This window comes from Muscardinus avellanarius (assembly GCF_963383645.1).
Source record: "Muscardinus avellanarius genome assembly, chromosome: 17".
NCBI lineage: Eukaryota > Metazoa > Chordata > Mammalia > Rodentia > Gliridae > Muscardinus > Muscardinus avellanarius.
Window position 1 is genome coordinate 39,719,169 of NC_137803.1, and position 16,947 is coordinate 39,736,115.

Below are 16,947 nucleotides of genomic sequence, written 5' to 3' on the forward strand. Positions count from 1 at the left end.
TAACATCAAAACCAATAAAATACCTAGGAATAAACCTAACCCAAGATGTAAAAGACCTCTACAACAAAAACTATAAAACATTAAAGAAAGAAATTGAAGAAGACCTTGGAAGATGGAAAGATCTCCCTTGCTCATAGATAAGCAGAATAAATATCATCAAAATGGCCATTCTGCAAAACTGATCTATAGATTCAATGCAATTCCCATTAAAACACCAGTGACATTCTTCAGAGACCTAGAAAAATCAATCATGAACTTTAAATGGAGAAAGAAAAGACCCAGAATAGCCAAAGCAATTGTAAGCAGTAAGAAACATACAGGAGGCATCACAATCCCAGACTTCAAATTATACTATAGCCGGGTGTGGTGGCACACGCTTGTAATCCCCGTGCTTGGGAGGCTGAGACAGGAGGATTGCACGGGTTTGAAGCCAGCCTCAGCTACTTAGTGAGACTCTCAGGAACTCAGTGAGATCCTGTTTCTAATAAAATATAAAATAGGTCTGGGAGTATAGCTTGGAGGTAGAAAGCCTCTGGGTTCCACCACCTGTGCCACAAAAAAAAAAAAAAAAAAAAAAAAAAAATATATATATATATATATATATATATATATATATATATATATATATATTATAGAGCAATAGTAGTAAAAACAGCATGGTACTGGCACAATAACAGATATACTGACCAGTGGATTAGAATAGAAGATACAGAAACAAATCCACACATCTTTAGTCAATTAATCTTTGACAAAGGGGCCAAACACATACGCTGGAGAAAAGACAGCCTTTTCAACAAATGGTGCTGGGAGAACTGGCTAACCATTTGTAAAAAGATGGATCTAAACCCCTATATCTCACCATGCACAGGAATCAACTCAAGATGGATCAAAGACTTAGAAATTAGATCTGAGACTGTGAAGTTAGTAGAGGAGAGCATAGGTTCAACACTACAACATATTGGCACAGGCAGTAACTTTCTCAACAAAACCTCCAAAGCTCAGGAAATTAAAGCTAGAATTAACAAGTGGGATAGCATCAAACTAAAAAGTTTCTTCTCTTTTTTTTTACTTTCTAGATTTACTGCTTTTTATTTTATCATCTTGAATTCAATTTGACAGTAAGCTATATTATTTATTTACTTACTTATTACAATACTAAATATTGAACCCTGTGGCATTCTTTTTTTTTATTGGTGCACTGTATTCATACATCATAGTAGGATACATATTTTTGTAGACATACATGCACACTTTTCCCAGTCAGCCCCCACCCAACCCCCACTCCATTCTCTCCCTATCCCTCCCTCTCATGCTTGGCTTAGTAGTTGACATCTAGTATTATGGCAATTTATCTAAAATTAAAAATGATAATCTCACATAACAGTTTCATTTGTCTGATACCAAGCTTTTGATGACTTAAAGATAACATTTCAATATTTCTTTTTGCTTTCTTTCTTACCAGAGAATTTTTTTTCTATTTTTTAGGTAAACTATCACATATTTATATATTTATTTTTCAGAAAAAAATCTATCCTAATATGGAATAGGGAGTCTAGGTACCCAAAACGATCTTGAAAAAGAACAAAGCTAGAAGATATATATTTTCTGATTTCAAACCATATAAAGCTACAATAATTGAAACAGTGTAGTACTATTCTAAAGGCAGATATATAAACCATTGGAGTTAAATAAAAGCCTAGAGCAAAATTCTTCCCTATATTGTCAAGTTATTTTTGACAAGGTTTCCACGAACATTTGGTGGTGGAAATGATAATCTTTTAACTAAATATTGTTTAAAAATAATAATTACATGGAAAAGAATAAAATTGGACCCTTACCTAATCCCATATACAAATATTAACTCAAAATAGATAATAGACCTAAATACAAATCTTAAGACTATAAACTTTTAGGAGAAAATCTGGGTCATAAAACCTCACAACATTGAAATTGGCAGTGATTTCTTGGTTATGATTTCAATGACACAGGCAACAGAGGAGTATACAGACTCCCTAAAAAAATAAAAAAAATAAAAAAATTGTATATCCAAAGACAATGTAAACAGAGTTAACAGTTACTAATAGAATGGGATAAAATATTTCCAATTGCTATATCTGAAGGTATATTAATATTCCAACTAGAAATCCTAAAAATTAACAACAATATGGGCAAACAATACCATTTAGAGATAGGTAAAAGACTAACATAAATAATGAATCTCCACAGATAACCAATCTTAATTGTCTGTTGGATGGAAACTCTTGTTTCTCTGGTTCTGGTGTGTGTTACCTATTTCTTCTTTGTAGTTAATCTCTTTGAGTATTTTCTCTAGTGCTGGTTTTGAAGACATAAATTCCTTCAGTTTCTGTTTGTCATGGAAGCTTCTTATTTCTCCATCTAATTTGATAGAAAGTTTTGCTGGGTAGGAAATTTTTGGCTGGAAGTTGTTTTCTTTCAAAATTGGGAATATGTTACTCCAAGCCCTTCTGGCTCTCATAACTTGGTTTGGGAAGTCTGGAGTGATTCTAATTGGTTTGTCTCTGAATGTCACTTGGCCCTTTGCTTTTGTTGCCTTTAAGATTCTCTGCTTGGCTTCCACATTGGTCATTTTGACAATTATGTGGCGTGGGGATCCTCTTCTCCGATCCTGTCAAAAGGGAGTTCTATACGTTTCCTGGACCTGCGTATCGACCTCTTGCTCTATGTCTGGAAAATTTTCTGCTATTACTTCCTTGAAGAGATTGTTGATCCCTTTGGTTTCACTTTCTTTTCCCTCCTCTATTCCAATTATTCTTAGGTTAGCTCTCTTAAAATGGGCCCATATTTCTTCAACATCAGATTCCTGCTGTCGGATATTTTTTTCTAGATTAGAAACTATGAGTTCATTTTTGGATTGCTCATCTTCTAAGAGTGAGTATCTGTTCTCCATGTGTTCTAATCGGTTGTTTGTGCTTTGAATTGAGGCCTTTACTTCATTAATTGCATCCTTTATCTCTTTTTGGCTCTCTCTGAGTTCTTTTCGAAGCACCTCTATTATTTCTACAGTTATTTTCCTGATTTGATCTTCTAGAAATCTCTGAATATCTGTTTTATCGGGTTCTGATGTTGTGGGGTTGTGGGCATTAATTGCTCCAGTATTATTCCTCTTTCCCATGATTTCAGAAGTTTGTGCCTTCTCTGGGTTCTTCCCTTGGGTCACTATGACTTCCCTTAAGGTGTTCTGGATCTCGAGTCAGTAGTATCTCGGACCCCACTACTCCTTTACTGGGTTTTATCACAGAGTCTCCAACCCAGAGAGTCGATAGAGGCTGCTTTAGACTGTGGGGGGTGCCAGGTTGCACGTTCTCCTATGGTGTGATATCTCTGCCACCGCCCCTCCCCCACTTGGTCAAGTCCCAGGGAGTACAGTACTGGGATTTCTCCTCTGTGGCCCGCAATTTGACTCACTGTTCTTGAGTTCGCAGATGTAGCTGTACTGGCCTCGCTGAATTCGCTGCTGCTGCCGCCGGTGGCAATATGGCGTCGCTGCTACGCCCTCAGCTATGGGGCTGGCGGTTTTCTTCTTGATTTTGATTTCTACTCTGAATCCCTGCAGCGTGTGCTGAGCTCGGCCACTGGGAGCTTTAGATGCTCTCTGCGCGGAGAAATCCCGCCTAGCTGTTCCGCAGTGGCTCACCTCGGCTTGTTGTAGCCATCCCGTGAATTCGCCGGTGCCTCTGGCAGTATGGCGCTGCTACCGCGTCTGCCGCGTCCTTGGGCGTGAGGCCGGTGTATCTCCTCTGTGGCTCTGTTCTCAGTCCGCTTTCTCTCTGGAGCCTGGTGATTTTTTGTTTCACTGGTGATGGTGTTTTCTGGCTATGAAAGGCGCTGATTTTGTGGTAATGGAGATTTGTTGTTAGCGGGGCTCTTAAGCCCCGCTTTTCTCGGTCGCCATCTCAAAAAGTTTCTTCTCATCAAAGGAAACTATCAATAACCTAAAGAGGAAGCCTACAGAATGGGAAAAGATCTTTACCAGCCACCACTCTGATAGGGGGCCAATATCCAGAATATACAAAGAGCTCAAAAGACTACACTAGCAAAACAAACAACCCAATCAAGAAATGGGCAGATACAGTGGACTTCCGGGAAGATGGCGACCGAGAAAAGCGGGGCTTAAGAACCCCGCTAACAACCAATCTTCATTACCACAAAATCAGCGCCTTTCATAGCCAGAAAACACCATCACCAGAGAAACAAAAAAATCACCAGGCTCCAGAGAGAAAGCGGACTGAGAACAGAGCTCAGAGCCACAGAGGAGATACACCAGCCTCACACCCGAGGACGCGGCAGCAGCGCCATACTGCCGGCAGCAGCGGCGAGTTCACCGGACGGCTACAGCAAGCTGAGGTGAGCTGCTGCGGAACAGCCAGGTGGGATTTTTCAGCGCAGGGAGCATCTAAAGCTCCCAGTGGCTGAGCTCAGCACACGCTGCAGGGACTCAGAGTGGAAATCAAAACCAAGAAGAAACACGCCAGCCTCACGGCCGAGGGCATAGCAGCGGCGCCATATTGCAACCAGCGGTAGCAGCAGCAAATTCACCGAGTCCAGTACAGCTACATCTGCGAACTCAAGAACAGTGAGTCAAATTGCGGGCCACAGAGGAGAAATCCCAGTACTGTACCTCCTGGGACTTGACCCAGTGAGGGAGTGGTGGTGGCAGAGATTTCACACCATAGGAGAACGTGCAACCTGGTACCCCCCATAGTTTAAAGCAGCATCTATCGACTCCCTGGGTCGGAGACTCTGTGATTCAACCCGGTAAAGGAGTAGTGGGGTCTGAGATACCACAGACTCGAGATCCAGAGCACCTTAAGTGAAGTCGTAGTGACCCAGGGAAGAACCCAGAGAAGGCACAAACATCCGAAATCATGGGAAAGAGGAATAACACTGGAGCAATGAATGCCCACAACCCCACAACATCAGAACCAGATATAACAGAAAATCAGAGATTTCTAGAAGATCAAATCAGGAAAATAACTGTAGAAATAATAGAGGTGCTTCGAAAAGAACTCAGAGAGAGCCAAAAAGAGATAAAGGATGCAATTAATGAAGTAAAGGCCTCAATTCAAAGCACAAACAACCGATTAGACCACATGGAGAACAGAATCTCGCTCTTAGAAGATGATCATTCCAAAAATGAACACATAGTTTCTAATCTAGGAAAAAATATCGAACAGCAGGAATCAGACATTGAAGAAATATGGGCCCATTTTAAGAGAGCTAACCTAAGAATAATTGGAATAGAGGAGGGAAAAGAAAGTGAAACCAAAGTGATCAACAATCTCTTCAAGGAAGTAATAGCAGAAAATTTTCCAAACATAGAGCAAGAGGTTGATACACAGATCCAGGAAACTTATAGAACTCCCTTTAGACAGGATCGGAGAAGAGGATCCCCACGCCACATAATTGTCAAAATGACCAATGTGGAAGCCAAGCAGAGAATCTTAATGGCAACAAAAACAAAGGGCCAAGTGACATTCAGAGGCAAACCAATTAGAATCACTCCAGAATTCCCAAACCAAGTCATGAGAGCCAGAAGGGCTTGGAGTAACGTATTCCAAACTCTGAAAGAAAACAACTTCCAGCCCAAAATTTCCTACCCAGCAAAACTTTCTATCAAATTAGATGGAGAAATAAGAAGCTTCCATGACAAACAGAAACTGAAGGAATTTATGTCTTCAAAACCAGCACTAGAGAAAATACTCAAAGAGATTAACTACAAAGAAGAAATAGGTAACACACACCAGAACCAGAGAAACAAGAGGTTCCATCCAACAGACAACTAAGATTAGTTATCTGTGGAGATTCATTATTTATGTTAGTCTTTTACCTATCTCTAAATGGTCTTGTTTGCCTTTATTGTTGTTAATTTTTAGGATTTCTAGTTGGAATATTAATATACCTTCAGATATAGCATTTGGAAATATTTTATCCCATTCTATTAGTAACTTTTAACTCTGTTTACATTGTCTTTGGATATACAATTTTTTTTATTTTTTAGGGAGTTTGTATATTCTTCTGTTGCCTGTGCCATTGAAATCATATCCAAGAAATCACTGCCATTTCAATATTGTGAGGTTTTATGACACAGATTTTTTTCTAAAAGTTTATAGTCTTAAGATTTATATGTAGGTCTTTTATCTATTTTGAGTTAATACTTGTATATGGGATTAGGTAAGGGTCCAATTTTATTCTTTTCCATGTAATTATTATTTTTCAACAATATTTAGCTAAAAGATTATCATTTCCACCACCAAATGTTCGTGGAAACCTTGTCAAAAATAACTTGACAATATATGGAAGAATTTATCTCTAGGCTTTTATTTAACTCCAATGGTTTATATATTTGCCTTTGTAACAGTACTACACTGTTTCAATTATTGTAGCTTTATATGGTTTGAAATCAGAAAATATATATCTTCTAGCTTTGTTCTTTTTCAAGATTGTTTTGGGTATCTAGAATCCATATTCCATATTAGGATAGATTTTTTTCTGAAAAATAAATATATAAATATATGATAGTTTCACCTAAAAAAATAGAAAAAAAATATTCTCTGGTAAGAAAGAAAGCAAAAAGAAATATTGAAATGTTATCTTTAAGTCATCAAAAGCTTGGTATCAGACAAATGAAACTGTTATGTGAGATTATCATTTTTAATTTTGGATAAATTGCTATAATACTAGATGTCAACCACTAAGCCAAGCATGGGAAGGAGGGATGGGGAGAGAATGGGGTGGGGATCGGGTGGGGGCTGACTGGGTGATATGTGCATGTATGTCTACAAAAGTTTGTATCCCACTATGATGTATGAATACAGTGCACCAATAAAAAAATAATTTAAAAAAAGAAATTAAAAAAAAAAGAAATGGGCAAATGAACTAAATAGACACTTCACAAAAGAAGAGATACAAAGGGCCAATAGATACATGAAAAGATGTTCTACATCATTGGCCATCAGGGAGATGCAAATCAAAACTACACTGAGATTCCATCTAACCCCAGTCAGAGTGGCAAGCATAAAGAAATCAAATAACAACAAATGCTGGCAAGGATGTGGGGGAAAGAGGAACTCTTACACTGTTGGTGGGAATGCAAACTAGTTCAGCCACTATGGAGATCAGTGTGGAGATTCCTAAGAAAGCTAGGAACAGATCCACCATACGATCCAGCTCTACCATTCCTGGGTATTTTTCCAAAAGGGTTGAATCCAGAGAACTATAGCAACATATGCATACCTATGTTCATAGCAGCACAATTCGTAATAGCAAAAATATGGAACCAACCCAGGTCTCCATCAACAGAAGAATGGATTGCAAAACTCTGGGAAATACACACAATGGAATTCTACTCAGCCATAAAGAAGAACAAAATCATATCATTTGCAAGAAGATGGAAAGTCCTGGAGAGCATTATGTTAAGTGAGATCAGCCAAGCACAGAAGGAGAAGGTACATATGTTTCCTCTAATATGCCCAAACTAGGGAACATAGAGGATACCAGTGGTACTCCAGATTAGGGAGGGGAAATACCAGCAAACCTTGAATGGAAAGATAGGGGAGGAGGAAGACTGAACTTGATTAATGAGGGTCTACATCTGAATATGTGTAAAAGTATGAATATGGCATGGTAACCCTGGACAATCATTGGTGGGAGGGGGAAAGGGAAAACAGGGTGGGGGAGAGGGCACCAAGTATAGTTTAAATGTATACCATTTATGTTCAATAAAAAAAGGAAAAAAATAAATGTCTAACAAAATTCTCAGATTGGAACAGTCAGAAACTAACCAGTAGCTCTAAGGAATGTAGCTGCTTAATAACCCATGCAAGTATGCTGGAGATTAATGACCTCATACAGTGATTTTTATCTTTCCAAGGGCTTTGCACACTTATTTTCTCAGGGTTGAGGTTAACCAGAAAATAGAGCAGTTTCTTATTCTGATGGAATTATAACTTCTAACTTTAGATACTCACCCTTGCTTGGAAATATATAGTGCTAAATGGTAAAAAAATAAAACCAAATAAATAAAAATAATCTCTAGACACACATGATTACCTTCCTAAAGTTCTCACAGTTTGTAAGATAATGTATTTTCAAACAAATATTTTCAGGTCTGACAAGCACAAATGGAAATTGAGATTATCATAGAGGTGTATTTCTTTATTTTTGTCTCCCTCATTTTAAAGGCATTATACAGAGTAAATTTTGATTAAAAGTAGCTTTTCAATCACACACAAAAAAATGTATCTGTGCTAGGTGCAGTGGCACATGCCTGTAATCACAGTATTCTCAAACAAGAGAATCACAGTTTTGAAATCAGCCTCAGCAAGTTAGTGAGACACTGTTTTTCTCTCCCTTTCTTTCTTTCTTTCTTTCTTTCTTTCTTTCTTTCTTTCTTTCTTTCTTTCTTTTTCTTCACGATACTGAGGATGGAACCCAGGGGCATTCTACGTCCAAGCTATACCCCCATCCTAGCCCTATCTTTTTATTCTTTTATATTTGAAACAGGTTTCTCTCTCTTACTCTCTCTCATTTTGTAGTACTAGGAATGAGACCCAGAAGCATTCTGTCTCCTAGCTATACTCTACCCCTATTTTCTTCTTTTCTTTTTCAGTACTGGGGATGGAACCCAGGGGCAGTCTACCTCCAAGCTACACCCCCAGTCCTATATTTTAGTCATGTTTATTTTTTGAAACAGTGTCTCACTGAGTTGTGAAGCCCTCGCTAAGTAGCTGAGGCTGTCCGCGAACCATGATCCTCCCGTCTCAGCCTCCCAAATACCGGGATTACAAGCATGTGCCACCACTCCAGGCCCTATTTTATTCTTGAAACAGGGTCTCACTAGGTTGTAGAGGTCCTCACTAATTTACAGAGGCAACATGCAATACTCTTGTCTCAGCCTCCCAAGTACTGGGATTATAAGCATGTACCACCATGCCCAGCTTGAGACTGTTTCAAAATAAAAACAAAATTAATAAGGCTCAGATATAGAATGTCCCTGAGTTCAATCCCAGTACCAAAAAATAAAAATGCCATATATATCTACCTCAAAAAAATCATGCTAATAGTTTGAGAAACTGTTTCAGAGGGAGGACAGAATTATGGATATACTTGGAAACAATGCACATGCAGCTGCTTGAGGAAGGGGGAAAGGTTTTACAGATGAGGTGGTATGTGATCTGGGATTTATTATTTACATTTTTTTTCTGGTACTGGGGATTGAACCCAGGGGAATCTATCTTTGAGCTATACCCCCAGACCTATTTTATTCTTATTTTAAAACAGGTCTTAATAGGTTTATGAGAGTCTCACTACTTGCTGAAGCTATCCTTGAACCTGCAATCCTCCTGTCTCAGCCTCCCAAGTACAGGGATTACAGGTGTGTGCCATCATGCTGGGCTTAATTCTTTTTGTGTGTGTGGTACTTGGTATTGAACCCGAGGGCATTCTACCTCTGAGCTGTACTTCCAAACCCATTTTATTTTTATTTTAAAATAGGGTCTCACTAAGTTGTGGAGGGCCTCACTAAATTGATGAGGCTAGCCTTGAACCTGTGTTCCTCATGTCTCAGCCTCCCAAGTACTAGGATTACAAGCAGGCACCACCATGACTGGCTTCTGAACTGGGTTTTAAAGGAGAAATATAAATTCTTGATTAAGAAATGCTTAATTTATTATGGACAAATACTGAAATAATAATAGATGGTAGATATATTGTCTGAAATTTGCTGTAAAATAATTCAATAAAGGAGTGATGTGGACAAGTTTGTCCAGGAGTTAAAAACTGTTGAATCTGGTGGTGGATACAAGGAGGTTCGTGTGTGTGTGTGTGTGTGTGTGTGTGTGTGTGTGTGTGTGTTTACACAGTGCTGGTAATCAAATCAGTGCTGGGTAGATGCATTGTGTATGTACCTCCATGTACTTTTAACTTTTGTTCTTAAAACTTTCTCTTTTTTTTATTTTTTTTAATTTTATTTTATTGGTGCACTGTATTCATACATCATAGTGGGATACAAACTTTTGTAGACATACATGCACACATCGCCCAGTCAGCCCCCACCCGATCCCCACCCCATTCTCTCCCCATCCCTCCCTCCCATGCTTGGCTTAGTGGTTGACATCTAGTATTATAGCAATTTATCCAAAATTAAAAATGATAATCTCACATAACAGTTTCATTTGTCTGATACCAAGCTTTTGATGTCTTAAAGATAACATTTCAATATTTCTTTTTGCTTTCTTTCTTACCAGAGAATATTTTTTTCTTTTTTTTAGGTGAAACTATCATATATTTATTTTTCAAAAAAAATCTATCCTGATATGGAATATGGACTCTAGATACCCAAAACAATCTCGAAGCAAAAACAAAGCTAGAAGATGTATATTTTCTGATTTCAAACCATATAAAGCTACAATAATTGAAACAGTGTAGTACTGTTCTAAAGGCAGATATATAGACCATTGGAGTTAAATACAAGCCTAGAGCTAACTTCTTCCCTATATTGTCAAGTTATTTTTGACAAGGTTTCCACGAAGATTTGGTGGTGGAAATAATAATCTTTTAACTAAATATTGTTGAAAAATAATAATTACATGGAAAAGAATAAAATTGGACCCTTACCTAATCCCACATACAAGTATTAACTCAAACTAGATAAAAGACCTAAATATAAATCTTAAGACTATAAACTTTTAGGAGAAAATCTGGGTCATAAAACCTCACAACATTGAAATTGGCAGTGATTTCTTGGATATGATTTCAATGGCACAGGCAAGAGAAGAATATACAAACTCCCTAAAAAATAAAAGAAAATATTGTATATCCAAAGACAATGTAAACAGAGTTAAAAGTTACTAATAGAATTGGATAAATATTTCCAAATGCTATATCTGAAGGTATATTAATATTCCAACTAGAAATCCTAAAAATTAACAACAATAAAGGCAAACAATACCATTTAGAGATAGGTAAAAGACTAACATAAATAATGAATCTCCACAGATAACTAATCTTAGTTGTCTGTTGGATGGAAACTCTTGTTTCTCTGGTTCTGGTGAGTGTTACCTATTTCTTCTTTGTAGTTAATCTCTTTGAGTATTTTCTCTAGCGCTGGTTTTGAAGACATAAATTCCTTCAGTTTCTGTTTGTCATGGAAGCTTCTTATTTCTCCATCTAATTTGATAGAAAGTTTTGCTGGATAGGAAATTTTTGGCTGGAAGTTGTTTTCTTTCAAAGTTTGGAATATGTTCCTCCAAGCCCTTCTGGCTCTCATGACTTGGTTTGGGAAGTCTGGAGTGATTCTAATTGGTTTGCCTCTGAATGTCACTTGGCCCTTTGTTTTTGTTGCCTTTAAGATTCTCTGCTTGGCTTCCACATTGGTCATTTTAACAATTATATGGCGTGGGGATCCTCTTCTCGGATCCTGTCTAAAGGGAGTTCTACAAGTTTCCTGGATCTGTGTATCAACCTCTTGCTCTATATTTGGAAAATTTTCTGCTATTACTTCCTTGAAGAGATTGTTGATCCCTTTGGTATCACTTTCTTTTCCCTCCTCTATTCCAATTATTCTTAGGTTAGCTCTCTTAAGATGGGCCCATATTTCTTCAATGTCAGATTCCTGCTGTTGGATATCTTTTTCTAGATTAGAAACTATGCATTCATTTTTGGATTGCTCATCTTCTAAGAGCGAGATTCTGTTCTCCATGTGGTCTAATCGGTTGTTTGTGCTTTGAATTGAGGCCTTTACTTCATTAATTGCATCCTTTATCTCTTTTTGGCTCTCTCTGAGTTCTTTTCGAAGCACCTCTATTATTTCTACAGTTATTTTCCTGATTTGATCTTCTAGAAATCTCTGATTTTCTGTTTTATCAGGTTCTGATGTTGTGGGGTTGTGCACATTCATTACTTCAGTGTTATTCCTCTTTCCCATGATTTCGGAGGTTTGTGCCTTCTCTGGGTTCTTCCCTTGGGTCACTATGGCTTCACTTAATGTGCTCTGGATCTCGAGTCTGTATTATCTCAGACCCTACTACTCCTTTACTGGGTTGTATCACAGAGTCTCCGACCCAGGGAGTCGATAGAGGCTGCTTTAAACTATGGGGGGTGCCAGGTTGCACGCTCTCCTATGGTGTGATATCTCTGCCACCACCACTCCCTCACTGGGTCAAGTCCCAGGAGGCACAATACTGGGATTTCTCCTCTGTGGCCCGCAATTTGACTCAGTGTTCTTGAGTACGTAGATGTAGCTGTACTGGACTCGGTGAATTCACTGCTGCTGCCGCCGCTGGTGGCAATATGGCGCCTCTGCCATGCCCTCGGCCATGAGGCTGGCGTATTTTTTCTTCTCTGGTTTTGATTTCCACTCTGAATCCCTGCAGCGTGTGCTGAGCTCAGCCACTGGGAGCTTTAAATGCTGTCTGCGCCGAAAGATCCCGCCTGGCTGTTCCGCATCGGCTCACCTCGGCTTGCTGTAGCCGTCCGCTGAGTTCGCCGCTGCCGCCGGCAGTATGGCGCTGCTGCCGCGTCCTCGGGCGCGTGTGTCTCCTCTGTGGCCCTGAGCTCTGTTCTCAGTCCGCTTTCTCTCTGGAGCCTGGTGGTTTTTTTGTTTTTCTGGTGATGGTGTTTTCTGGCTATGAAAGGCGCTCTTTTTGTGGTAATGGAGATTGGGACTCTTAAGCGGGACTCTTAAGCCCCACTTTTCTCGGTCGCCATCTTCCCGGAACTCTTAAAACTTTCTAAAAATAAAAATTCAAACAAAGTTTTTCTTCTTTTTTATTGTAGCAAAATATAAATAACATAAAATTTTGCCACTTTTTCTTTTTGTGTTTGGTACTGGAGATTGAACCCAGGGGCATTCTACCTCTGAGCTACATCACCAGCCCTGTTTTAGTTTTATTTGAAACAGGGTTTTACCAGGTTGATGAAAATCTCACTAAGTTGTTGAGGCCATCCTTGACCCTGCAATCCTCCTATCTCAATCTCCCAAGTACTAGGATTACAAGTGTGTACCACCACTACTGGCTAAAATTTACCATTTTAATTTGGAAATGTACAACTCAAGTCAGGCACGGTGGTGCATGCCAGTAATCCTAGTACTTGGTGAAATGTTGAAAATGGAGCTAGGGAGTCGTGAAGGAGGTAAAATACTAGCCAGGTTATCAAAAGCTGCTGCTTTATTCGGACCCGGCACCCTCGGGGAGTCAGCAGGCCATGGGGGAAGGGACCAATGAGCCACACATTTGAAGAGTCATATATAGTCCCAATTGGCCGGCTGAGTCACATGGCAGAGCAGAAGCACCGATGTTTTATAGGCATGCTGATCTTTCGAGACATCTGTAGTCTCATGAACTCTGAAGTCTGTCTCGCAGTGTTTGGAGTCTTGTGACACCTGGAGTCTTGAGATAACTCCTCTTCTGGCTTCCAGGGTTCTGCCTCCTGTCCCCACTGAGGGGTCACATGTTGGGGGGAACCCGACCTATCACTTGGGAGGCTGTAACAGGTTCAAGAACAGCCACAGCAAGTAATGAGGCTCTGATCCACCTAGCAAGACCCTGTTTCCAAATAAAAAATACAGCTGGGCTTTGGGGAATAGCTTGAAGGTAGAATGCCCCTGAGCTCCAATCCCAGTACCACAGGAAAAACAAAGAAAAGAAATGAACAACTTGGTGGCAGGAAATACATTCACAATGTTGTACAACCATCCTCACTATTTGTAGAATTTTTCATCATCTCAAACAGAAACTTTGTACTCATTAAATAATAACTTCCTATTGAATCCCCAACCCTTGATATCCTTTGTTCTTCTGTCCCTGTGAATTTTCCTATTCTGGGTACCTCTGTATGTGGAATCATATATTTGTCGTTTTGAGTCTTGCTTATTTTACACATCGCCTTATGATATATCACCTTATAACATCTATCAACTGAATATTTTTTTCATTATATGTATATGCTTCATTTTGTTTAGCGACTCATCTGTTTATTCAAATTAATTTAAAAAACTTTTTTGTACTGGAGATTGAAACCAGGGGCATTCTTCCAGAAGCTATACCCCCATCTATTTTAATTTTTATTATTTATTTATTAGAGTATTGGAGATGGAACCCAGCGGCATTTTACCTCCAAGCTATACTCCTAGCCCTGATTTTTATTCTTTATCTTGAAACAGAGTCTCACTGAATTGCAAAGGGCCTAAGTAGCTGGGGCTGGCTGCAAACCTGGGATCCTCTTGTCTCACTTTCTATGTATGGGATAACAAACCATGTGCCACTATGTTCAGCTTATTATTTTTATTTTAAAACATAATCTTAGCCAGGCGTGGTGGTGGAGGCTTGTAATCTGAGCATTTGGGAGGCTGAGACAGGATGATCAAGGTTCAAGGCCAGCCTCAGCTACTTAGTGAGGCCCTTTGCAACTCAATGAGACCCTGTTTCAAAATAAAGAATAAAAAATAGGGCTGGGGATGTAGCTTGGAGGTAGTCTTCCCCCGGGTTCCAACCCAAGTACCACACATACACACACACAAAACCCATAATTCCAGGCATGGTGGCCCACGCTTGTAATCCCCCAGCTTGGGAGGCAGAGATAGAAGGATATTGCAGGTTTGAGGCCAGCTTTGCTGGCTTAAGAGATCCTGTTTTCAAATAAAAATATAAAATAGGTCTGGGAGTGTAGCCCGGAGGTAGAAGGGCTTCCAGGAACCCCAGTACCACTGAAAAAGAAAAGAAAAAACAATGACTTCCAGGAATATGGCCACGGAGAAAAGCGGGGCTTACGAGCCCCGCTAACAACCAATCTCTATTACTACAAAATCAGCGCCTTTCATAGTCAGAAAACACCATCAGCAGAGAAACAAAAAATGTAATTACAAGGACAGAGAAAAAGAGTTCTGGAAAAACGAGACACAGAAAGAAACCAGATCGCAGTGCTGTGGCTGGAGCCGCAGTGCGGAGCGGCGGGCGCCATCTTTCCTTGCAGCACCAGGCCCCAAAAAGGAGGGGGACTCAGAACGGAGCTCAGAGCCACAGAGGAGATACGTCGGCCTCACACCCAAGGATGCGGCAGCAGCGTTTACTGCCGGCGGCAGCGGCGAATTCACCGGATGGCTCCAGACGAATGCACTCAACAGCCACCAGGCTCCAGAGAGAAGCAGTGGACAGCGAGCCGAGGTGAGCCGCTGCAGATCAGCCGGGCAGGATTCGGCAGATTTTTCAGCGTAGGGAGCGTCTAAAGCTCCCAGTGGCTGGGCTCAGCACACCCTGCAGGGACTCAGAGCAGAGCACAAAACCAGAGAAGAAATATGCCAGCCTCACGGCCGAGGGCGTGGCAGCAGCGTCATATTGCCACCGGCAGCAGCAGCAGCGAATTCACCGCATCCACTACAGCTCATTGGCGCACTCAACAACAGTGAGTCAAATTGCGGGCCCCAGAAGAGAAATCCCAGTACAGCACTCCCAGGGACTTGACCCAGTGGGGAAGTGGCAGTGGCAGAGATATCACACCATAGGAGAATGCCCAACCTGGCTCCCCCCATGGTCTAAAGCAGCCTCGATTGACTCCCTGGGTCTGAGACTCTGCCATACAACCCAGTAAAGGAGTAGTGGTGACTGAGATACCACAGACTCGAGATCCAGAGCACCTTAAGTGAAGTCTTAGTGACCCAGGGAAGAACCCAGAGAAGGCACAAACTTCTGAAATCATGGGAAAGAGGAATGACAATGAAGCAAATGAATGCCCACAACCCCACAACATCAGAACCCGATAAAACAGATATTCAGAGATTTCTAGAAGATCAAATCAGGAAAATAACTGTAGAAATAATAGAGGTGTTTCAAAAAGAATTCAGAGAGAGCCAAAGAGAGATAAAGTATGCAATTAATGAAGTAAAGGCCTCAATTCAAAGTACAAACAACTTAGACCACATGGAGAATAGAATCTCGCTCCTAGAAGATGATCACTCAAAAAATGAACGCATAGTTTCTAATCTAGAAAAAAATATCCGACAGCAGGAATCTGACATTGAAGAAATATGGGCCCATTTTAAGAGAGCTAACCTAAGAATAATTGGAATAGAGGAGGGGAAAGAAGGTGAAACCAAAGGGATCAACAATCTCTTCAAGGAAGTAATAGCAGAAAATTTCCCAAACATAGAGAAAGAGGTTGATACACAGGTCCAGGAAACTTATAGAACTCCCTTTAGACAAGATCGGAGAAGAGGATCCCCACGCCACATAATTGTCAAAATGACCAGTGTGGAAGCCAAGCAGAGAATCTTAAAGACAACAAAAACAAAGGGCCAAGTGACATTCAGAGGCAAACCAATTAGAATCACCCCAGAATTCCCAAACCAAGTCATGAGAGCCAGAAGGGCTTGGAGTAACATGTTCCAAACTCTGAAAGAAAACAACTTCCAGCCAAAAATTTCCTACCCAACAAAACTCTCTATCGAAGTAGATGGGGAAATAAGAAGCTTCCATGACAAACAGAAACTGAATTTATGTCTTCAAAACCAGCACTAGAGAAAATACTCAAAGAGATTAACTACAAATAAGAATTAGGTAACACACACCAGAACCAGAGAAAAAAGATTTTCCATCCAACAGACAACTAAGAGTGGTTATCTGTGGAGATTCATTATTTATGTTAGTCTTTTACCTATCTCTAAATTGTATTGTTTGCTTTTATTGTTGCTAATTTTTAGGATTTCTTGTTGGAACATTAATATACCCTCAGATATAGCATTTGTAAATATTTTATCCCATTCTATCAGTAACTTTTAACCCTGTTTACATTGTCTTTGGATATACAATTTTTTTTATTTTTAGGGAGTTTGTTTACCCTTCTGTTGCCTGTGCCATTGAAATCATATCCAAGAAATCACTGCCAATTTCAATGTTGTGAGGTTTTATGACA